This window comes from Chiroxiphia lanceolata, chromosome 10, assembly GCF_009829145.1.
Source record: "Chiroxiphia lanceolata isolate bChiLan1 chromosome 10, bChiLan1.pri, whole genome shotgun sequence".
Lineage (NCBI taxonomy): Eukaryota > Metazoa > Chordata > Aves > Passeriformes > Pipridae > Chiroxiphia > Chiroxiphia lanceolata.
In genome coordinates this window covers 4,995,492-5,020,614 of record NC_045646.1, presented here as the reverse complement: position 1 = coordinate 5,020,614, position 25,123 = coordinate 4,995,492, and the positions used below count along the sequence as shown (strand labels likewise).

At 40.5% G+C, this 25,123-nt stretch overlaps 1 protein-coding gene across 4 annotated transcripts in view; it reads right to left on the bottom strand.

Moving 5' to 3' along the window:
- FNDC3B (fibronectin type III domain containing 3B) overlaps nucleotides 1-25,123 on the bottom strand; it is a 191,235-nt gene that overhangs the window by 119,806 nt on the left and 46,306 nt on the right. The gene's annotated exons all lie outside the window — the stretch shown is intronic.

The window sequence follows — 25,123 nt, the reverse complement described above, 5'->3', positions numbered from 1 at the left end:
GAAGATGAGGCATATGCTGCATCTGAGTATTAGGAACGTTAACTAGGTCAGTGGTTACTAAATAAGCAAGGCATTCAGACTTCCAGTCACTCCAAGAAACCAACCTCCTTCTCAAATGTCTGGAGACAAGCGCAGCTCAGAAACAAATTTGGAAATTAGTCTTTGATCAGCAGTTTCTCCAAGTTCAGATTATCTTGGTTTCCATCTCTGGCTAGCACAAGATGATAATTTTGTGTTAAGCAAAAGTTCCATCAGAGTGCTGTTTTAAAAAGGTGACACCATTTCTTTTAATGGTGCATCATAAAAATGTAAGAAGTTACCAACAGTTGTCTGTACTGGGTGAGCACCATCCAGTGCTATCGGTGTGCATCCCTATTCCAGCTGGGAGAGCCACGTAAATGATGGTTACTTTGCTCAGCAAGAATATTCAGTGCATGTGAAAAATACTAAAGTTCTTTAAGAATACTCCTGTTGGTTTCCTGGGTTTTTCTGAGACACAGGAGTGAGTGATTTGCAACCATCCTGCACATGCAGCAGCAGGCACATTTCCAAAGCAACCCAGCAAAGCGGGATCCAAGGAGACAGGCAGATCACAGGGACTGCAGAAGCTGTTGGACATCAGAGTCATCTCTGTGATAAAGCACAACAGAAGAGCCAAAAATCCAGCAGGTGCTGCTTTACAGCAGCATTGTGGGTTGTCTCTGCCCTGCCATAGGCCCCTGGGAAGGGCTGCTTTGGAGGGGGGAGAAAAACAAGCAAACAAAATCACCAAACGAGCTGCCACAGAAGGCAGTGAGAACTGATGATGCTTTTTTAAAATGTAAAAACACCCCAAACAACAAAACCAGCTGAATTTTCAGTCCTCTCCTCCCCAGCAGGACTCTCCCTAAGAGAATATGTAAAGAACACATAAATGTATTTTCATATAGGAAAATTATTTAAAGCTAAATTATTCCCCTAAGTTCTATTTCTAATAAATCTCCTTTACTTCATAAAAATGGGATTAAGTATGCAAAGACTTTTTGAAGACAAGACCATTTACTTTTGCATGTATACATACTGAAGAGAAAATTATCTACACACTTTTTTAAAAGAACAGAAGCCTTTTCCTCTGGTAAATAAATAATTTAAAAATTAATCCTGTTTATTAATTGTTGCCTTTTGAACGAGCAAAGCTTTTAGTTGTGTCAAAGCTATTAACAGTGGCAGTTGTACATTAAGCAAATTAAATATTCAGCAGCCTCGCTCCAGTGCCCTTCTGTAATTGCAGATTGGTTACCAACCACCTCATCTCTCTGGTAAATAAAAGGGTATTTCTGCATTTATTTTAAAGCTGATCTCATATTTCAGTAGAGATCTTATGCAAATTGTTATGATAATTATTTAAGTATCCAGGGAATTTTTGCTGTTACAGAATATCAAGGTAAGAGTGTGCAGTTCCTAGGAACTGTCTCCACTTCATGTTTAGAACTGTGGAAAGGTCTACTCTATTAATAAAAGCTTGAATGTGCATTAATTCTTTTACTTCCTATTAAGTGGGGGGAAAGAGTCCATGTGTCTTGTTTTCCAGTATGACCAGTGACCCATTTGGAAACAGAAATCAGCAGCCACTTCTGTGCCATTGACTTTCTTTCTATGGCAGAGCATTATCTCTGACCAGCCACTGGCTGCACCAATTTCACCTATTTTTCTTGAATAAAATTGGCTCAGTCACTACAGAACTGCTCACAGGAGAAAAAGGTGGTGATACCACCTTCCTCCAAGTTATTTGATTGTACCCTTGGGAAGTTAAACACTTGAGGACCACTCTGTGCCAGGAGGGACCAAGAGCTCCATCATCTCAGACCCATCTTGCACACAAGATCTCTCCCCTCAAGATTAATGCCCAAATATCACATCAGGTAAAATACTTCTAGTCTCTACATTGTATTTAAAAGGTCTGTGAGACACTGAGCAAATTATAACAGAGAAATCAAGGGAAGGGGCTGCTCTGGGTACAAGTGAAGCTCCCATACAGCTACACCGTGTTGACAGCCTCATGGAGAACCAGAAACTGCTGGTTTTCTTCAATCCAAGGTGGAGATTTTAATTTTGGCCTTTTCCTGCACAGTTCAACTGCCCAAAGATGACTCTGTGGACCTACAGACAACCAGCACAGCCCACTGTGCACTGCTGAAGCAGTGGGTGTGATGTCTAACTGGAGAACGATCGAAGTTGCCAAGCTGATCCCAGTTTGCATTTGGGATGAACTGTCTTTAAGTGAGGTTTACTGATCTACTATGGCCAAAAAATGATCCATAAAAACAAGCTGTTCTTAGGCACACTGCATTGTATTTTGCACACTATTACTTACAGGGAGAGGTGTTTAATGGGAGAGAAAAATCTGAAGTCTCAGAAAAATCTGAGTTCACTACGTGTTCAAGCTCCCTTTTGTATTAATTAGGATGACAGTATTTTCATGGTGTTCTAAATACACATTGTGCATATACACACACTCAGTTTTTATCATACAATACATATTCTATACTATATGTTAAAATTAAAAGCACTCTCCCAAAATCAAAACTGTGATGAGAAAAAAAAGCTAAACAGACAGTGCTACATGCAGGACTACAAAGACCACATGGAAAAGCATTAAGAGTTTGAGATTTTAGAAAGTCTTTCTGGGTCACTCACTGTTACAGCAGCAGCTAAAATTATACTTTAACCTGGCTTGTCTTCCAGTATCTAATAATCAGCTCGAATTTCAGGTAATGCGAACCCTCCCACTAAGATACCTCTGCAAGATGTCATTCAAGATAACTGCACCTGTTTCAACGGGTGTGTTAAGACACATTTTTATGTTTGACTTCATGAGCTCACAAAGGATGAGCTACCAGACCGATTTCAAGCCATCTGCACCATCTCCTACACCAGCATGGCACAGACAGGCAAGTGGGTCTGCTGGCATCCAGGCGGGACATGCACAGGCTATTTCTGGAGTCACCCTAAATAGACATGAAAAGTTTCTAAGAATTTTATAAGCAGTCTCTCCAGTGACCACAGAGATGAAGAACTGATATCCTGAATTTTCACTACTCACCCAGAGAGACTGGAAAGTGAGAATACAGTTCAACACCGTGCTGTCACAAAACTCAAAGAACAGCCTGAGGTTGGAAGCAGATTTGAAGACTGGAAGATAACAGGACTGACACACAAAAGAAGTGGGGAAGACGTCTTAAAACTTCCAGTACTATTTTGAATTTTTATTATAGAAGGATGAATATTACTACTGATTATTCCCCAAAGAGCTTGCACATGAATCAACTTCTCATTCAACTGATTGCTGAAGACTGTTTCAGTGGTCTTAATAAACAACTAATATTTGTAAATCTTTTACTTCCACAAATAAAGGATAGAAAAAAAGTTGCTCTTCCCCCTTCACCAGCAGAGTGAATCCTTGCAGGCATCAAAACCACTTGGCACAAGTCTAAGCAAACAGGTGGTGCTTTTTAGATACAGTGATTAGAGTCTAGGACATTGAAATGACCATTAGCATAATATATAATTTGCTGATATATACACATCCAAAACACAAGAAATCTTGAACCAAGAAGAGGACAAACTGAGCAGCTCTGCCAACAAGTTCTTTTTCTACTCCTTTGGTCTAATGGTTTAGGTCAGTCTCTAACAAAATATTTGTTGGCACACAGTTATAAAATTTCTCATTTCTTTAAGGTTATAACAAGCTGCTAAAGGAAAAGGAAACTCAAAGGTGTGAATAAAATCACAAATGTTAAGCAGATGTCTGGTATTCTGACACTGGACTTAACAGATGCATTTTTCCTTCACTGCAAACCACGATCGTTGATTTTTAATAACTGCATGAATCTATAAGCATGTATTTGAAGCTTCTACTTTGTATTTTGAGCCAATCAGAGACATAGATCATGATCCATTACCAGCTTACAGACTCAAGGTGTGAAGGTGTTGTGGAAACCAACCTCATTTTGAAAGAAGGAAGTATTTCTTTATTTTAAAGTATTCCTTTATTTAAGGAAGCCCATGTCTTTAATACAAGAAAACACCAGACAAGTAATAAAATGAGTTAATTGCTGCAGTCTAACGTCCTTATTTTTAATATAATTTTGACATTAACAATCTCATTATCAGCTTATGCTCCAAGTCAAGCAACTGCTACTGTTTCTTATACTTTAAAAGGAAATGCACATAATATTTGGCAGAATAATAAAGCAAAATTTGAATTTTCTGATTCACGCATGTATATATTAAACACATGAACTTTTTTAGAGTTTGTTCTAAAAACATTATTCTAGAACAGTTACGATGTCAAAGTTAAATAATCTTATTAGAAGGCTGAAACAAAACACAGACAGTAGAGAAAACCCTAACAAATTTTAAAAAAGCATGCGCAAGAAATGGCTATGCTTTTAAAGAAAGAGTCTTCAGCTCCTGAGGACTCTTGTGGGTAATAATTCAACAGTATGACAACCATAGCTATGCATTTATTTGCATCAGCTGGACATCAGAAGAACATCAGAGCATCACAGATGTTGCTCTCCAAATGCACACACTCTCACATTAAAACTCTTCATACGTTCAAAATGTTGACAACACTGAAGGAGGGAAGCTCTGACAGAAATGTGTTAATCCCAGCACCTCAGTGGACACAGGACTTTGCCTGCATGGATTTACCATGATGGCTGGTCCAGCTGACTCATATTCATTCCTGAAAACAGGTTCCTAAACCAAAACATGAAAGACTACCTGCAGACATTCCCCCACTTCCTCAAGATAACTTTAAAATGAATGGGTTGTTTGATATTGTCCTGTTTTGAAACAACATACTTTTGTCTCCCCAGTCGTGTTTATGAAGCCTAAGGTTGGTTAGCAAGTTTGAAGGACACATTTTTGCCACATTACTGAAGGAATGCAGTGACTTATCCTGGCAACCTGAACACTAAAAAATAACTTACATTATAAAACCTGCAAGCACAAATAACCAGAAAAATATTTTCACATAATTTTGCTTCCAACTACCAAGTCAGGTTTTTTTATTATCAAATTTTTGCGTTATTAAAGCTTTATTAACATCTGCTGAAAAAGCTCAAGGTGAGGGAAAAATGACCATGCTGAAAGACAGTTTCTTTCACCCTCCCTTCTGACAAGGCTTTCTGCATTCCTGTGCCAAGGGCATGTCTGGCTAAGGATAGCCATCTCAGCTGCTGTGATAAAAGCAGGCATCGCATTTGATCTGCCAAGAGCTCTCCTGGGTATTGTCCTATTGATCTCTCCCAAGCCACTGGAGCACTGGTATTCCCCAGCATCCCACCAGCACTGTCCCATGTGCTGTTTGGAAGCTGCAACATCACTCCAGAGCTCATTTGCTAAAACTTTGTAACCAGAATATTTAGCAAGAGCTGGGCTACCAAGAAGTCCACATTGGAAAGCATTTGGGTTTTCCTCTGTTTTGGATTCTCAGGATTTTATAAGCTACTAAGAAGAGATTTAAAAAAAAAAAAAAAAAAAAAAAAAAATCACATGCCACCAAAGACCCCCCAAATTATCAGCACTTGAAAGAAACGTGCTTTACACCTTAACTGTGTTGTATTTAACTGATGCAGTATGGCAGGAACATCCTTCCACTCTAGACAATGAAGTGCCTGTTTCTAAAGCAGCAGTTGCACCTCCTTTCCCCAACACCTGCTCTGGCAGCACTCCCCAGCTTATGCCAAAAGAGCAAGGACTGAGCACCTCCACCAGCTTCACACAAACCCAGTCTCTCTAAAAGCCTTAATCCAGTTCCATCCCACCAAATTTTCAGTTGCTGAGGTGCCCATGAACACCCTTGTCCACACCTCTGGTTGTCCAACACACCCCTTGGGATGCCCTTCCCCTTACAGAGAGAACCAAGGTGCTGGGTGTCCTCTTTGGCCACCTCTAGTGACTGCCTGCAGTTATGTGAAATACTGTAAGTCTTTGATCAATGATCAGACTAACAAGTGTACCACAAGTACAACTGTCTCACAGTTATTTCATTCTCAGTTTCCATGTGATTTTTCAGATTGTTTGGATTTCTCACCTTCTGTGCTCTTCATTTCTTTCCAGTGAAACGTTTACTGCCAACATTGGTAGGCTAAGACAAAAACAGGGGTTTGAAGTTATTTGCTCCTAAGACGTGGAGACCAAATATCTGAGAAATCTCTTCAAAACCCAAAAATCTGAGAAACTGAGCAAGTCTCAGCATGTTAGTCAGATGACAAAAATATTACTGCAAGGACATGGGAAATGAAATTGTCATCTCTGTGCTTCGATGTACAGGGAAAAGTATCCCTCTGTCTTCTAAAAAAGTAACTGTGATCACATTCTGCTATTCAATACCTTGCATTTCAACAAGGACTGTTTGATATTTTTAACAAATAACAGAAATAAATCAAAGCTCTATTTCTGAAGTGTCTGAAGCCATGTGCCTTCCCCAGCTCTCCACAGAGTCCCTGCTGCTCTCCCTCCTCCCCTCCTCTTACTCCAGAGGCTGATGACCTCTCCAAGGTAATGCTTTCTGATTCTATTTAGTATATTTAGCTGGCCCCTATGATAAGCTAGTTTCATTATAAACAAGTTATTGTAATCACAGGTGCTTCTACTGAGAACTTGAACACAAACAAATTGACTTACGTAGGTAGAGAAATAAGGGAAATGGACTCTCACTGTCCAAAACCTCATGCTATTTGGCTGTAATATATATTTTCCTGCATGCAAGCTAATCAACAGCTACACTGCTCCTAGGGAGAACCTGGGATGGGTATAGGGAACTACAAATCCCTTACTGCCTGCTTAACAGCTGACAGCAAGAAGAAAGAAGGAAGTTAAGAAGTGCTTGGCATGCGTTGGGAAGCTACGATACGTTTGCATCCACAAAACATTATTATTAAGTAATAAGGAATAACAAAGCAGAAAGATTTCCTTCCAAGTTGTTAAAATTTTCCAGCCGATGGATCCCGAGATTAGTCACAACACAACTATTTCATCACACGGATAAAACAAATGCATCCACTCTGGCAGGCGATACGGCCACGCCGCACCTCGGAGCATGACATGACGCACAGATGCTGGCAATCTGGGGAGGGGGTGGCAGCCTGCTCCACACATCTGTTATTGTGGGAAAAAGCCATGTTGGTGTTTTGTCAAATTGCTCTATTAGTAATGAATACAGCTGTTTCACATCGGATAATCTGTGTTGCAACACTTCGCTAAGTGACTCCACGCAGAACTATGCCCTGCTGTTCATGCTCGGCTGTAATTCTGATTATCGAGGGAGATGCCACTGTGCTTTTAAAAAAAAATAAAAAAAAATGTTGAGCACAGCTGTTTGTGCTTCAAGGAATGTCAAAAGAAATCACTTCGCCCTGCCATGTATGGATTTTTCACTGGAAATCACAATGTACTCTGGCATTACAGCAACTGCCCACTGGTAACAGAGATGTGCCAAGTGAGCTGGCTGAGAGCAAGGCTACTGCTCATCAAGGTTTAGCATAAAGACATGCAGGGCTCAGAAGTTAACACCAGCTCAGAGTTCAACTTAAGGCTTAGGTAAAGGAAAATATGACCATCCTGCTCCCCTTGATAAATCCCTGAATGGAAATAAGTAAACGATTATCAGTGTTCACAGACTCTTAAATGAAAACTGAAGCGGAACATCCCAGTGCTCGAGGTTATAGTTTTTGCTTACTACCCTTTTGTCACAGCCAAAACCGATGTTGCATCAAATATGTTCCCTCTTAGGAAGTCATTTCAAACACAAAATACTAAGCCCTAAGCCTACTGAGATAGGAACTATTATAACAACGTCTTAAACCAGGCTACAGGTGCAGCACTGCTCCCCTTTGAAACACCCGACCTGGAATGAGAATGTGGAATTTGTGTTGGTTTTCCCCACAGAGCTCAGCTTTCAGACTTTGTGAAGCTACAGACAAACCTGAGGACAGAGCTCCTTTGTGTGGAAGGCCAGGTGGGGAGCTGGGTCCCGCTGCTGGCAGACACCTCGAAGGAGCCTCTCTTTGTCTGCAGGTAACAAAACCCTCCACTTCCAGCAGATACAGTACAATGATTAACACGATAGGAAAGCATCTGCACCAGCAAAATGAAGCTGATGGAACTATTTTATAGTGAAAAAAAGTTAAAAAATCAGTTTCAAGGAGACACGTGGAAGCCAACAAAAAGTTTTCCAGTTTTCAGGCAGTAGCAAAAACTTAAAAAAAGGGAAAGGGAAAACAGCAAAGTGGAAAGGAAAACTAATTCACAGGTACACAAACGTATTTGGATGTGTATTTTTGAGACTGTCTCAGCCAAGGACAAATGGAAACATCTGATGGACAAATTTCCACCTTTACAAATGCAAATGAAGCTCTTGGGTAAAATCCCTACCTGCACAGATAATACATGTGTTTACACTTAAGCACCAATACAGTTGTTTGTCTGCCTCATGTACAGACCAAGAAAAAGACAAAATGTATGGTTTTCAGACCCATACAGACCTTTAGCTGTGGTCAGCCTGTGAAGTTGGGCACTCAGCGTGGACATGGTGGGGATGCAGGTTTTGGGGGTGAAAAATTATCTTGTGTCTCAATAAAGCACCAAATCAGGAAGATGACACCAAGTACCATTTCACTTTGGTGAAAACTGGCTGTTCCAAAACAGCTTCAGAGGCTGCCCAAAAACATCCATGTCTCAAGGAAAAGTAGCACATGGTCAATTGTGTTTGCCTGCAGCTCCATAGACCATATGGGTGCAGATGATCACATTCAAAAAAAAAAAACAAACCAAAACCAAGAAAATCCCAAAGCCCCCAGCATTATGGTATTTCAGGAATCCTACAAATTCTAATTATTTGAGTTGATCAGAAGAATTTCTGCTTGTTGCACTTCAGCCACAGCATGGTGAAGAGCTCAGAAATAAAACACAAGCCACCTGAAATGTTGAGGAAGAAGTTCTCCTGAACTACTGGGGCTACCCTCAGTTACAGTTGCCAAAGTGGAGAAGGTGACTTTTAGTGTGGGGAAAAATAATGCAGGTACAGAAGTCACAAGTGTTTCCTGTAATGTGTGTGTGCTGATGCAACAAAATCCAAAACATGCAGATCATGTTGCTAGAAAGTCAGGAAGATCCAGAATGGGGCAAACTGGCATTCCTCATCTGAAATAAGATGTGCCTAGCTCTCTTAAATCCAAAAGAAGCTGAGATTCTCCTGGTAATTGGACAGAAGAGTGAGACACTGGAAAGACAGACCACTGCTTCTGTACTGAAGTATTTATATCACTCTGAAATCAGGGAGAAATTTTCTCTGCACAGAGCATCCTTTAGTGAAAGAGCTCCTGAGCTGGTGGCCAGGGAGAGGCAGGGACTGAACACACGACCCCTTTGTGCACCCTTTACCCTTTACTGATCCCCGGTAAGTGTCTAAAATTTTCCTTGAAAATAAATTAAATGGCTCCCAGATAAGGAAAAAGCACAGTGCTGCCAGTAGATCTCCACAGGCTCAAAGTGATGGCTGACTGGCACCTGCTTGGCTCAAGTGTCCCTTGGGCACCTGAAGTTTCCATTTCTTCCTGGGCAGTTCAGCAGATGCTCAGTGTAGCTCACACTAGAAAGATGCCTGAGGTGACCCAAGTATAACAGATGGCTTGTTTATGGGCAGGGTTTCACAAGCCCCACAGCAAAAGCATATGCAGAAGAAACAGTAAAAAGGGTCGGACAGACGAGAGGGTCCCAGACTGCTCTTCTGGGGTGCCCATGCACTGATGCCCCTTTGCTGCTCAAAGCCTGGCACACACACAGCCAAAGAGCTTAAAGCATATGTAAGCTGGACAAAATAACTCAACAAGTGGCTTTTCCTGAATTCAAACCCCTGTAATATGTAGCTCATGTTCCTAACTCACATTAGTTCACCAATTTCCTATCAGGATGCATAATTAGTGACTGGATAAATAGGTTTGTGAGCTAGTGCTGAAATGGCACACTCATTCTCATTTCTTCCTCCTCCTTACCTCTTCCTCTTCTTTTTTTTTCCTGTACTGTGGGAGCTGAGACTAATGGCAGAATATCAGATTTTCCTTCCTGACCAGGCTAACAGGTCAGGCAAATGCCAGCACCAGGCAAAGGAAACAGCGGGGGATGACGCAAAGGGTGGAGAGAACATCATGAGGTCATGTCTTTCAGCAGTAGCTCTCCATCAGGTCAGGTCATTTGTATCAAACCACAACTTTTCCAAAGCCCAAAACAACGGCCATTTTTATCAGTAAAAACTGTCTTCCACTCGGAGAAAAAGCACAAGGAAGAGAACCACTTTAGGGCAGTTCAAGACAAAGCAGCCACTAAACTTAGCTGAAAGCTCTATGAGTTACAACACACACATAGCAAGAATGACAAAGCATCATCCAGTTTTTGAGATACCATTAAAAGAAAGGTTTGAATGCAGGTTAGAGATAGTGGAAGACATACTAACTTTCAGGTAAAATACAGAAGAGAAAGAATCAGAGAGGAAGAGAACAGGTTTAGAGTTTCTTCTGTGCAATGGAACAGAATTGATGGATGGCAGCAAACCAAATAAATTGAAGATGGGGAATAAAATACTATTTTCACTTTATCCCTGTCCTGAAAAATACAATTAAAATTTTAAGCATGATCCTCTACAGCCTCTTATCTTTGGAGCAAGATACTTTGGCCAATGCTCTTTTGGACTTTCAGCATCTAGTTTCCTCCATTTACTCAAAAATACTCCTTAAATAAAGCAATGATTCAAAGCAAGTGCTTTACAGATGTGCTCTGAACCTCCTTCTGAAGGGGGTAAATTTGCACCACTGGCTGTAGAGAAATTTGAGGGGCCTCTGGCCCCCCCGAAGCCAAGCAGGGGCTCTCACCCCACACGACTGTTCTTGACAGGTTTCCCAGAGTCGGCTCACAGGGGAGAGGCATTGGTTGTCTCCAGAGGGAGTCAGAATGTCAGCTCCAAACACAGCAACTACAGCCATGTACAAAAGAGTCACTTTTTACTGAGGAGGATGGAAAACATAGGGAGACCCACCTCTGTTACAAACTGTTGAAAACATGAGCAGCTCCGATGACAGCCATGTGGAAGCCTGCACAGCTTAAAAAGAGCCCCACATTCCTTATCAGGAACACTGCATGCTGTCAACTTTTAAGGGCTATCTGGCTTGAAAGGCAATTTTTCAGTCTCTAACTGCATTCGTACTTAGAACAGAATCACTGCTGCTTTAATGACTCTCATTACATTTTTAATTACAAAAAATGCCATTTAAAATTGTCCAGACATTTGCACAAACTGCTTTTAGCAACTCACTAAACCTAAGCAGATAAGACTAACCTGCCTGGCACATCTATCTTAAAGTAAAAATAAAGCAAGGAAAATAATGCTCCAAATTGGATATTCAAAGTGATTCCTGTGCTACACCTCCTAAAATGATGAAACAAAAAAGCCACAAGCAGAGGAGAGACAGTAGTATTGAAGGAATATTGGAACTACACAGCATGGGGTCAGAAAATAGCTATAGATCTATTTCTGGCAGAGCAGTTGGCTCAAATAACTGCCTAATTCACTTAACCCATCTTGTGCATAAGCTCTTTTGGCTTCATACAGAATGGAAATAACTATGTGAATGAGCAGCAGTTGGTAAATACTATATATCAGCTTGCAGACCCTCTATTTCTTTTGTGTATCCAATGTACTTCAAAGCAGAGCACTCAAATTTCATGCTCAGGTATCTGGGATGGCCTTAAAACTGAAATTCATTTAATTTGTTGTGCTTGTCAACAACACAATTGAAATCTTACATTGACCCTGAGGAAAACATAAGCTTCTGCTATTTGAATATATAAAAGGCTGTAGTTCAAATAAAGATGAGGCATCAACAAATAGAAAAGCCTTTGAACACACCCCATCTTTCTGCAGACTTAAGCCCCACTTGCAGAGAAGCTGTTGGAGTGAAGAGGAGAAGAAAAACTCAGGTAATGACAGCAGGACTGAGACTTTAGAGGGGTGCATTTTTTTTTTTTTTTAAACATGGCTTCCAATAAAACACACTCAGGATGCTTCCATTTGTTCTGTAGGAAAAGCATTTTTCCATGATTGGAACTACTGTAACACTGTTAGCAGTTACAGCCATAATTACTACATCTCCCACTTCCACGTGCCTCACCACAAGTTCATTCCATTTTGTATCTTACTATGCTCTGAGATCTAATTTACTTCCCAGAGAAGATTTTAAACAGAGTTTGACTAAAAGTTCTGCCATTGCTCACATTTTCCTCCAAAGCAGCCCATTGCACCAAGACCCAGCAAGCATGGAGTTTCTCAGTACAACCTTATGGACATAAACAAAAGAAACCCTGATTTGCACAGCACCACCACCCACACACAAACTTCAACAGCCCCCTTCCAGGGATTACTCTTATGTTTATCATTACAACGGGCTTCAAATAAGGCGAAGTTGGCTGTTTAGTGTGGTATTTACAAACAGCAGCATGAAGTAGGGGTTACATCTGGAAAACACAGTCAGCCCTGTGCTACTGAAGGAAGCAAGCAGACAGCTACAACAGGTTTGTTTAAACATGATCTTAACTAGCACATGAATTAATTCAGCAGTTAAAACTATTTCAACTACTACTTCAACATACTAAATTCCTCTATATGAAGGAAAAGGAGAAGCCCTTTACACAGTAATTGTACCATACCCAAAAGCATTTTGAAAGCCAAGACTCCTTGGCTGGGAAATTATGAGGAAAACATTCAATTCCTATACTAAATAGTGTCACTGCTGAACAGGGGCACCAGCTCACCGAGGAGCATGCTAGGCAGGCTGCATACTGCTCAGGCCTTTTGTAAGGAGCAAATTCCAGTAATACCTAAAGTGAACTCCTGCACCCTGGCAGAGCAGAGAGAACCTAGAAACACAGGTAATAAAAAATAGAGAACATACTGAATATCCCTTGCAAGTATTCTGGGATGGGTGAATTTATACAAAGACAAAGACTTTTACATAGTTGAAGGAATATTATTTTCTGCAGGCTCCAGGCAGTTCCAACAGGCACATGATACATGTGACATGCATTGAAATACAGAAAATGTCTTTAAAAAACTAATGTACAGAATAAAAACAAACCGGAAAAAAACCCCTATCAAAACAAGTGCAGTTTCTCGTTCAGCCTAGAGAAGAGAAACCTTTGGGGAGACTTCACATCTGCATCTGCTCACGTCTCCAACTGGCTGGCATCCATGGCCCATTACCTGGGGACAGTCCTTGGTCATCCTTCTACAGAGAGTTCACACCTCATCTCCAGAGCTATCACAGTCATTTCAGCATTTCAAAAAGCACAGAAAAATGTATACTGCCACTTCTGTCCACAAAGGATGGGTACTCAGATGACCTGAAACATTAACATGCAGGTTCATTTTCCCACTGACAAACCCGTTATCTCTCTTACCCAATCACTTCTGACACATTAGCTTATCAGAGTAGCTCGTAAGAACACAGAATATCCCAAAAGAGAACTTCAGGAGAAGCTTAATTAAATAACTGATTATTCTTCATGTATAAAAAATAAATACATGCACATACACTTCCATGTGACAAGCTCCCCAGGGAAAAATTTGTAAAATAAGCATGAAGGGTTTATTTAACTCAGAGAAGCAATTAAACCATTAAGAAGAGCTCGAAGTAGGCATTATGCTGATTATCCCTTAATTGCATGCAGTCACAGCAGTGACAGACAAACTGCAACAATAACAACTATGTTACATACTCATTTTTTTCTGACCTGGGCACATTCTATAAGAAATCCACCAGCAATATATATTCAACAAAAAGCTGATTTCAGAGTGATGGTCCACAATGGTTTGAGTTATTCCCTACCAGCATGGAGATATCTATGATTACTACTCCTAAGACCAACAGGAGTAGTAACTTGCTTAAATTTACTTTAAAACACATACATGAAGCTATTTATTTATTTTATTATCTTTTCATGACATACTACATAATGTTAATGAGAGTCTAATTGCAATTCTCATCTACTCTATTCCTCTGCCCCAATTGCAGCCTCTTGCAGATGTGGCAGTGGCTGACAGTGCCTCCTGCACTGTCCCCTCTTCCACAGGGGGTCAAGGACTCCCAAACCCCCACGGCATGGAGGCAGAGGTTGGAGTGTGCTCTCAGGGTAGGACTGGCAGCCAAGAGCAGGCAAACCACATCCCAAGGAGGACTTGGGTGAAATTCCAGCTTGAAGAACCCCACTGAGGAGTCCAAACCTCCCGCTTCCCTTTGCTTGCAGACGGGGATCCAGCTGCAGTTACCACATGCAGTAGTCTGCAAAATGACACTGTGACCACGGCCCAGCCACCAAAATGCAGAAGACTGAACACTTATTCCACTTGATAGCAGCTGCATCTCCTGCATCCCCGACAGGGGTAAACAAAGTCATTTTATAACTCCCTTGGCAGCGGCAGCAGAAGGAGCCGCCGACAGGAACCTGCTCCGCTCCAGCCGCCCTGGCAGGGGAAAGAGGCTGCCAAGGCCTCTAGTCGCCAAGAAAATTACAATATGATAGTCTTAATTACACTAATTGCGTTTCCTGGTATTGAGGCAGGATTAATATAGCATTTCTTATGCTAGATTTCATAAACACAATTGGTTTTAGCCTAACTCTTCATAATTGTATTTCACAGTTCTTGCAAACAATTAGCCACCAATTATGTTCATTCAGTTTTGCAGATGACTGATAAACACTCCAAATATCAGAATTCTCCCTGAAGGGAGGAAAAGTACTTCTAACTTGTTAAGTAACCTTAATGATGCCTCAGTGAAAATCCTGCAGGCAAATCACCCAGTGGCACTTGCTTGCCATTTCCATGTTGGTACCAAAGACTAGAACTTCCACCCAGAGGAGAGCCATGCTTGGAACAGCTTTGGAGAGCTGAGTAACCGTCTGAAGGTGAAAAAATTACCATATTTATATTTGTATGTATTTATACATCTCTATATCTATTTTTATATAAATATATACATACACACACAGAGACACACACACTCTCATAACACGAATGCTTGGCATAGAAATTAAACCTGCTTGAGCTAATGTAAGTCTCAAGGCAACAGGTGCTGGGATCTGGACTGGAAGGACCTCATTAATGTCTCACTCCCACCCTACTCACCATGGTCCCACCATCAAACCCAAAGGCTCTGGCTCACACAATTGAGAATGGCAGGCATTGTGTTTCAGTCCCCTCTCCAGGCACAGCTCCAACATTCAGAACAATCCAGCTAGAAACGTTCAAAAATGTTATGATGAGATAATATCGTCTGCTGAGACAAAAATAGTCTTTTATCACATTATGCCGAGGTCATCTGGAGCGGCCGAGCCAAGATGGCATTTGAAGAGCCTGACCCTCGGCAGCAGCAGGTGGGATAACCAAAAGTCTACGAGTTTCTAGGAATTTTAGGCCAGATTTTTACAAATAACACAGCAGAGCCTCACTTAACGTGCACATCACTTAAAAGGTGAAGTTTGCATAAACAGTACACAGATAGTTATAGGTCACAAGGTCACTTATGAAACTTTGCTCGAAATCTGTACAGATGAAAAAAAAAAAAACACCCACATATTTTGAGCTAAAAAAAATTGCTAACTCTTGCTTGGCCAGCACTGGTAATACCAAAGCCTTCCCATACCATAAGGATGAGAACATTTTGCTGACAAAGCCTTACACCAGGGTTTCTGCACAGATTCCTCAGCTTCCTTCTTCTATACCTGCAGGGTCACAAGCTCTTCACTTGCCAGGAGAAGCAAAAATAAACCTTGCTGATGAATAATTTGCAATCCTTCCCATGCACACTGGGTTAACATGGTTCTGTACTACTAAATATTTTACAAAACCTCCTAAGGAGGGTATTGTCAGAGAATTAACACAAACCCAGAGGGGGAAGCACTGCTTCTGCCAACCCATCTACAGAAGTGTTCCCCCATCCCACTCCCAACAGAAACAAGAGGAATAAACTTACAGAAAAAAAAAAAAGGCAGCAGCAAGAAAAAAAAAATCCACAAAACACACCATCAAAACTGTTGTTAGTAATGTAATCAAGAAGTCAAGAAGTCATAAGCAGTAATCAAACACAGCTTATAAACAAAGCATGTGCAGAACCCTGAAGCTTTACATTATAACACATGGGGCAAATTAATAAAAAGCTAAATTGCACAAATTATGACAGAACTTGGTCTTTTGTTTAACATTGAAAAAACCAACAAAACTCCCACTCATCTCCAGGAGTAGCTTCACTTCTAAGCAGTATTTGATTCTCTCTAACCCACAAAGAAATGAAAAATGAAAATTAATTCTTGCGTTTAAATGAGTAAATCACAGTGTAGGTTCATTTGTTTCTAGGATATTTGAACTAAATAATCTGGAATACTAAATCAGATTCTAGATTTACTGTTCAAAAACTATTACTGATACGACTGGATGGCAGCCTACAACTCTAAGGTTGTCCAAAGTTAGCAATTTCACACTGGATAATGTGGTTGAATGGGGTTTTTTTCCTTTCCTTCTTGTTTTGAAGCCAGTGATCCTTGCACGACAGAAATGACTCAGCAATTTGTTTCTGCTAATAACATCTATTCTTCAAACCTATATTAACAAACATGAATTCATTACACAGAAAATGACCTGCTGATGTCACAGGCACAGAACCCATCCTATTGCAGTGACCACAAGAAACTACTGGTGCAGAAGGAACAAATAACACTGCTAAGGATATGATCACACAAACTGTATCTAAATATAGCAGGGGTTAGACTGTCAGAGAGTGAAAGCTACCCAGCCCAAGAAATCTGACAACAGCAGAATCAACAGCTGATTCAACACAGCTTTCAACAACCATTATGGTTTTTTTTCTTCTTATGGTGGAAATAAATACAATTTAAAATTTAGCAAAACCAACAATCTCATTTACATTCTTCACCACTTAAATCCATTATTATTACTTATCCAAGTTGAGATTTGTTTCAAAAATAGAAATAAGAAACATAATGGTAAAAGCCATGCAATGATTCTAAGTGACAATGTGCTTCATTCCCATCCCCAATCCACATCTCCTACATCAACATTAACCTCACACAGGTTAAAGAATAAAAAGTGTAGGAAACTAAACATTTGCCTATGAGGAAGATTAATAGAATTTAATAAAATAGAATTGAATAGAATTTAATAAAGATGATAGAATAATTTTGTGACTCTTCTGCTCAACAAATATAATTGCTTCAGATTAAAAAAAATGACTACAATTATTTTACAAACTCAGCACTGTAGCTGCACTAATACACTGTAAAAGGACTAAAAGAACTGACTAATGGGTGTGCAAGGTCTGCAGCCTGAGTAGATTGGGAAAAGAATGTGGATCTTGGACTTTAAAATCCTGACACCATTAATTGGAATGCACTGGGTCTGCACTTGGAGGATTATTTGTCTTTGAGCAGGGCTGACACTGACAACTCCAGCATTCCTGCAGATACCAATGAGCTCACAGAGCACCCCTGTGCTTTGGGGAGAGATCCAGAGATACTGGGAGACTTTTCAAAATTGATAGTATGGTGTATGAGACAGCCTTTCCAAGTACCCTTCAAATTAGTTTGCATGTACCACATTTACTGATTCTGTCAGACATATATATATATATATGTATATATACACACACATACTCACACAAGTAAAATAAGGACAGATGTAAACCCCAAATACAAGTCCTGCATATTTACAAACCCAAAAAAAGTCTGAAATTATAGCCCAGACCATATGTTCTAACATTAGTCTTTCAAGTCTGCTGTCCTAATTCTAGAGATAAATGCTTTTCCCAGCAGATTCGTAGACATTCCAAAAAAAAAATAAAAAAATTTCTTTTTAGCAAAGGATAAATTTCAATAACTACTTCTCTGCTCATTTAGGTGCTGTTCTGCTGGGAAGCAGGATGCTTCATTTTTATGTACGTGCAAACTGGACTGGTTAAAGTCTTAATTTACTTCTCACGCTGCTGGTGACTCGGCCCCTGCCCATCTCCTGTGCCAAAGCTCCTCTGCCCAGAGGCCACGTCAGCAGGACATGGCACTGGCTGCCAGGTCCCATCCCAGGGCAGTGACTTCCCCAGGGACCAGGTTGCAGGGGCAGGAGAGACTGTGGCCATCCCTCCAGCATAGGTGGACACAGACCATTAGCAAGGGTCTCAAAATTCATAGTGTTTCAAAAACATTTCCAGTTTCAGTGGTATTGTTCTCCCTTTCTCTCCTCACAGTGTATACAGTAAAACATTCAAACTTTGGGATTTGGAAAGATTAAGCCAAATTAAAATGTAGTTACATGCCAAGTTTCCTTTTTCTTTTGTCTTGTGTCAGGGGAACTGTAATAAATAACAGCTACCAATTGTAAGGGAGTAGATATTCCACAGAGTGAAGCTACTAGTGCAGGTGCATCTGGTTCAAGATTTAATAGCACACATGCAAAATAAATTTCCATGATTATTCTTAGCATTATCGGCTTTAAAACGGAGAAGCTAAGATTATTCTCACAGTAAACAAAGCATCCCATTGTTTACTCTTGGCTTCTTGCATGGTTTCCTATACTTGATTGTAGTGTGCTAAAAACAAAGTCCATGAGATGAGTGGAGAATGGAGGTATGATCTCACTGACAATAACATGGGAAAAATCTACTCTGGAAACTCTCTCTTCTTAGATTTCAACACAAATTTCACCAAGGTATAAAAACCTGGAAGTTATTTATTGCATATGGAAGGATAAACGCTGCACCATCAGGACCATAGTTTTCTAAGGTGACCAAACACTAAAAGGCCAAAGCACCCATCTCTGACATAGAGGTAGTCACCAAAAATACCAGAAATAACACAAAGGATAAAAGGTTACACTGCAAATGCTGGTATTTTCTGATTAACAATTGGGCAACAACATGAAAACAAAAGAATAGTATCTACTATATGATTAAGTATTAACAACTGGTGGTTTATAGCTACAGCTTTGAAAGACTACAGAGTGCACCATGGATATCATCCCAACAGGAAAAGCACAACTGAGCCCAGGTCTGGGGATGTGCCCATGCTACAGAGCTGAGCTTGTGGACACTCCAAAGCTGCCCAAGACAGAAGATGGTGACAGTGCCTCTAAAGGATGATACTGACTGTTGTTATGAAAAGCAAATATTTTGGCGAACACAACACAGGATGGTTAGACAGGAATTACAGTGACACGGGATTCTTCCAGATTAGAGTTCTCAACCACAGCTTTGTTCTGCAGGATGCTTGTGCAGATAATTTCTCATTTGTCCGTTACTAGAAAGAACTTTAATAAATCAAAAACTTATTTAAATGTGTTGATACACCAAGGAGACCAACGGGTATTGCAGGCCTGGCTTTCCCATCAAACATTAAATCTAGACACCAAGTACCGTAAGTCAAGTAAGATGACATAAATGAGTAGTAAGAGTTACTTTTTAAAACATAATAGGATGAAAAGGGCCTTTACTGTAAAACAGAAAGAAACTGAGCCAAAACTTAATAAACAAAGTGTAAACAAAAGCTATTTAATTCCAAGAGCTGTATTTTAAAACACCACCACACAAATCGTTTTGCTCCAAACCCTAATGACCAAAACAGTCTGAATGAAACTACATTTCCTACAGAAAGTTTTCCATCCCGTGCAACCAGCCTGCCCACCAGCACGTAGGTGGAAAGAGCCAGAACACTTGGGAGAAACAAGTAGAAACAAAAATCAGAGCTTACCCTGCGTTTCACTCTCCCTTCCCTGACAAAGCCAAAGCACATCCATCCTGTCCTGCTCCCATGCACCTTGGTATGTGCCCCGGAGCCCTTTCCATGTCCCAGGAGCATGCCTGACCACATGCATTTCCCAACTACCATCAGACAGAAGACACAAGTGAAAAAGGACTCTATTTCTTCCTGCTTTGCTGAATTTAATGTTCTAATCCATGCAGTGCTTTGAAGTATATTTTGAAAACAGTCATAAATTTATTTAAACTTAACCAAGGGACAAATTCTGATAATTCAGAAGATGCTCTGGACAGAACCAGGCACTGAACTAGCCTGACCCCAGTCCCTGACCCCAGCCTCATCTGTGCACAGGCAGTGCCTGCCCTGAAGGGCCCAAAGAACCTTCCTGCATACAGCTCTGGGGCCCCCAACATAGAAAGAATGTGGAAGAAGGATAAGAGTTCAGAGGACAGTTATGAGGATGATCAAAAGACTTGAGCACCTCTGCTATGGAGACAGGCTGAGAGTTGGGACTATTTCGGACGACAAGAGAAGGCTCCGGGGATACCTTAGAGCCCCTTCCAGTGCCTGAAGGGGTTCCAAGAGACATGGAGAGAGACTTTGGCATTTAGCAACAGAACAATGATTATTGCAGAGGTAATGGTTTCAAACAGAGAAGGTAGGTTTAAATTGGATGTTAGGAAGAATTTCTTTCCCATGAGGTTGTTGAGATATTGACACAGGTTGCCTAGAGAAGCTGTGGCTGCCCCATCCCTGGAAGTGCCCAAGCCCAGGTTGGACAGGGCTTGGAGAGACCTAGTCTAGCAGAAGATGTCCCTGCCTACAGCAGGGGGTGGGAATGAGATGATATTTAAGGTCCCTTCCAAACCAAACCATTCAGTGAATCTGTGACCAACCTTTTCCCTTGTGTGTGCCCGTCATCGCTCTCATCTTGGCACCCTTGTCCCCACCAGTAACACACCACAGGTATTGCTCATTGCTTCTACCATGTCCAATCTATTTTCAACTCTTTCCTTCCCTGCAAGAAACTGACTCACTTCCTCTTTTCAAATCTCATACCATAAAGGGAAAAAAAACCAAAACAAACAAGCAGACTTTGTTTGGTTTGCTTAGACTACACCAACAGCCTTATTTCACTGACATACACACTCTTCCTACACAAATATACAGTTGTTCAACCTTTAATAGTATCCATTCCTTTGCATTACCACACCAAACCACACCCACCCAGCAAATTAAGGGAATAATAATTCCAGGAAATCTTTCATTTGAGAAACCACTGCTAGATTTTTAGCATACTTCTGCCCTTTCTCTCAAGTTACTCACTTTTAGAGCCACAAGAAAAGCAGCACTGAAATTTAGTGCTTGCATTCTTTGTTTTGTAAGATAAGAACAAGCAAGGGCTTCAAGTTCAGCCTCAACGGCAAAACACTTGAAAACATCACTTGAAAGAAATATCAGTATTAGTGAACTGCCTCTGTTTTTATCCCATTTTCATTTCAAAACGTAACCACCCAAAGGCAATTTAGGTTCTTGTTTACAACACAGATGTTAATGCTTCAGCATAGCTATAAGCCCTCTATGCCATTGCACATCTGTACCTTGTCCTTGAATAAATCACAAAAGCCAGTTTAATGCACAGCCTTGTTTACCCTGTGCAAGGGTGAATTTCCCCTGTTCAAGGCCAGCACTAAAGCATGTTTTTTTCCCATTAGTATATATGTTTTCTTTTCAGACAAATTTTGTGCTTCACTATCCCAAACCTTGTGCTGGCATACTGAACAAAGGCTAGAGGTGAGTTTCAAGAGTATTTCCAGCAGCATGGGTTAGGCAGAATATACCAGGAATTCTAATTTTTATGCTGTCAGCTGCTTTTCTGCTACCTATTCTTCTACCCTTGTTACAGGCTTTTTGTAGCTTTACATATATACAGAAAATTACAGAGCAGAAAACTCAGTTTGGTTGGTTTGTGGCAGAAAATGAGACCCCAGCTTGAAGACGATTTGGATGGATGGCAACAAAAAGGACATTTAGCAATAATTGAGCAATTCTGTGTGATCAATGGATAGAAGCTTCACGCAATGTACATACTCTGTACGTATCTATTTCCAACATGTGAGTGACAAGCAAGGTCAAGTGGCACCAGAATAATCATTTTGTCCATATTATTCATAGCACAGTGGGTATGACAGCTTGGCATTATTGCCTTTCAGGATGAAAAAGCTCTGAACAGATTCTCAAGTACAGCTTCACTGCCCCAAACTATGCACAAACTGTCTATTTGTAAAGTGTGAATGACAATTCTCAGGCAGCAACAGAAGTTCCTACCAGAGATCTTAAGATAATGGCTAAAGACATCACTCTTCAATCAGTCAGTAGGGAAAAGGGAATTTCCTGAACATGTCATATTCACCCAGGATCTATTTATTCTGAAATTCAGAATAAAGAATACTTTTTTCTTTAAATACAGGGAGTTGTTTCAGTTCCATTCTACAGTTGATCAGACCCATATTCTCACCCTTTCCCATATTTCATTTAGTGTGGTTTTACCCCAAAGCACTAGCTAGCAGCAATCTTTCATATAAAGGAAGTAGAAGGTCCACAATTAATAGTTGAGCAAAGAAATGGGTGAGGATATGCCTTGCCCTTGTCCTTTTCTTGCAGAGCTAGCAACAGTCAAGACCCGAGTTTGTGAAAAATTAAGTGGAAAAATGTGAAAAGGAAATGAAGTATTTAAAGTATTGACGCATTTATGAAGTATTTATTATCTGTCAAAACTTTATATAAAGAGCAGCTCTTAAAATACTGATGATACAGCAAATAAAGCTGTTTCATCTCTCAAAGATAATGAACTAAGATCCTAAATCAGCCTGCCCTGAACCACCCACAGAGGCACAGCTCTGCAGTCAGAGCCCAGAGCTCAGTCTGGGTGGTTGGCAGCACAGGGCGAGCAGGGCTTCCCTCCCCTGCTCCCCAGGGATACTGGGAGTCCCAGAGGAAGTACACTAATACTTTGTCATTAACACACACATGGCTTAAAAGGAACAAAGACTGGTCATGTAATCGCACACAAATAAAGGATGTGCTTTATGTTTCTGCTTCTTAACACAGCCCAGGTGGCCAGCCCCAATATTCAGCAAGCACTCAGGTGTTTAACAGCCCAGCACGTGCTTCCTGCCCCCACAGGCAGTGCCAGGGCCCTGGGCTTCTACTTCATTTAGCTTCCAGCAACTATTAAAAAATTAATCTCAATTAATCCTCAACATTCCCCTTCTTTACTCCTTTACTTGGCTGTTGTTACAAAGGCTACAAAAGTCACATACCACAGCATCTCTTTTATCACGTGGGACCGTGGAGGCAAACCCTGAGGAAGTCAGCTGACAACACAAGTCCTGGTGAGAGCACCTGGAACTGCTCAGACAGTTCCTTAAATATCCTGATGTGGGGACTGTGCACTCAAGGGCTTGATTTTTTCAAAAGACCAGATTTTTTGTATCTTTTTTACTTATTTTCTCTTTAAGTCTGTCCTCTCAAGGAAACCACAGACCCTCTCCATGCCCCCTGACCAACTGAACTTCTCCCAGCCACTGTCATTTCCAAGAGCTGCTTAATCCAGCCCAACACAGTGATCTATGGGACTTATAAATCAGCATCTTAAACAAGTCACCTCCAGCTACAAGCACATAGAAAACAGGAATGGAGAAAGCACTTGCTGTAACACATTGCACCTTCAATTACCAGTACACGCTTATTCCAGTTTTATAGTGTTTAGGGGGTAGTTTCTCAGGAGTATTTTTATTTTTGAAGTTTCCACTGATTATGTTACTGGTGTAACCCTGAGGAACTGGAAGAAGTTTTTGTATTAAGGATTTCTTAATACAAAACAGAGACATTCAGATGTGCATCTTTCTGGTTTAAAACAGTGATTACTCAATTAGTGGCTAATTATACTTCAGGGTGTTTAAAATAGAGGATATTCCATAGAGGTTTTCCTAAAGCAAGTACCTTTCTTCCAACTTTGAGAAGACAAATGAAGATACACTAAGACTTCTTTTTCTCTGTTGTTTTTGCTTCAGTCCTCTAAAGCACAGCGTCACCACCCATCCCCATATACACCACAGCTGTGCAGCCAAACAGGGTCCTGGACAACAAGGAGTGGCTCAGAGGACTTCCAGAACAGGCTCCAGGGGCACAACCTGAAGGTTTCATGCTTCTCAAGAAATCATATGTAAAAAAAAAATGCTAAAAAAATTACTTTACATAAGCAAAATTAGCTGTCCCTGCAGAACAGTCACACGCCAAAGGGAAGAGCAGCTTTCGTATATCCTGAAGAATTTAGTGTAACCATGCCACAACATCTCAAGTTTTTATTAACAGTGTTCACTCCCTGAACTCAAGAGAATCACCCAATTTATAATAAAGCAGCCCTTCATACTGTGAATATTTACAAGCACATCTTATGTCATAACACTGAATGCGTGGCAGTGAGGAAAAAGCAAGTATCATCCGTTCCACAGGGAGCCACCAGCTCACAGGCACTGCCCAAAAAGAGACTTTCATGCTGCCTTAACATAGTGCTAAAATTATTCTGTGTCTTGCTAGTCATAGTGCACTGGGGGAGCAATGGAAAATGCATCATTATTGTCTGAGTGCTGCCCTACATATAGGGAATACATTAACCTTTAAACATACAAAATACTCTGTCACGGGAAAAAAAAAGACACTAAATTTTGTAGAGCAAGGGGGTGTGTAATATCCAAAAACACTGCACACAAAATAAGCCTTTTATAATGAGCACAGGAAAACCAGAACTGTCACGAATCCCAATCTTAGTATATTTGCTGGCTGATCTCTTCTGCAATAGATCACTATTGCCACTATTTAAATTCCAAATTGCACTGTGAAAACAGCTTTACCAACATAAAATAAAATAAAAAAAAAAACAAACCAGAAAAAAACAACAAAAACAAAACCACAAAACCACAACAGGAATACAGTCAGGTGCTCTTCTGTGTTTGAAGCACGTACTTATTTCAGCAATAAACATATTTTACAATAAAGTAGGATTTGAAGCTTTAGCGTAAAGACTATCAAGAATTTTCAGACTGAACTCAAAGGGTGTGTACAAATAAACATGTGTACTTTGGTGGTCAATACTGCAGCTCTAGCAAAAAAAAGGAGACTATTTTATGTTACAAATTCTAAATCAATTTTATGAAAGACTGCTGATGAGTAGCAAACAAGCCCCATTGGCACAAACATGTTA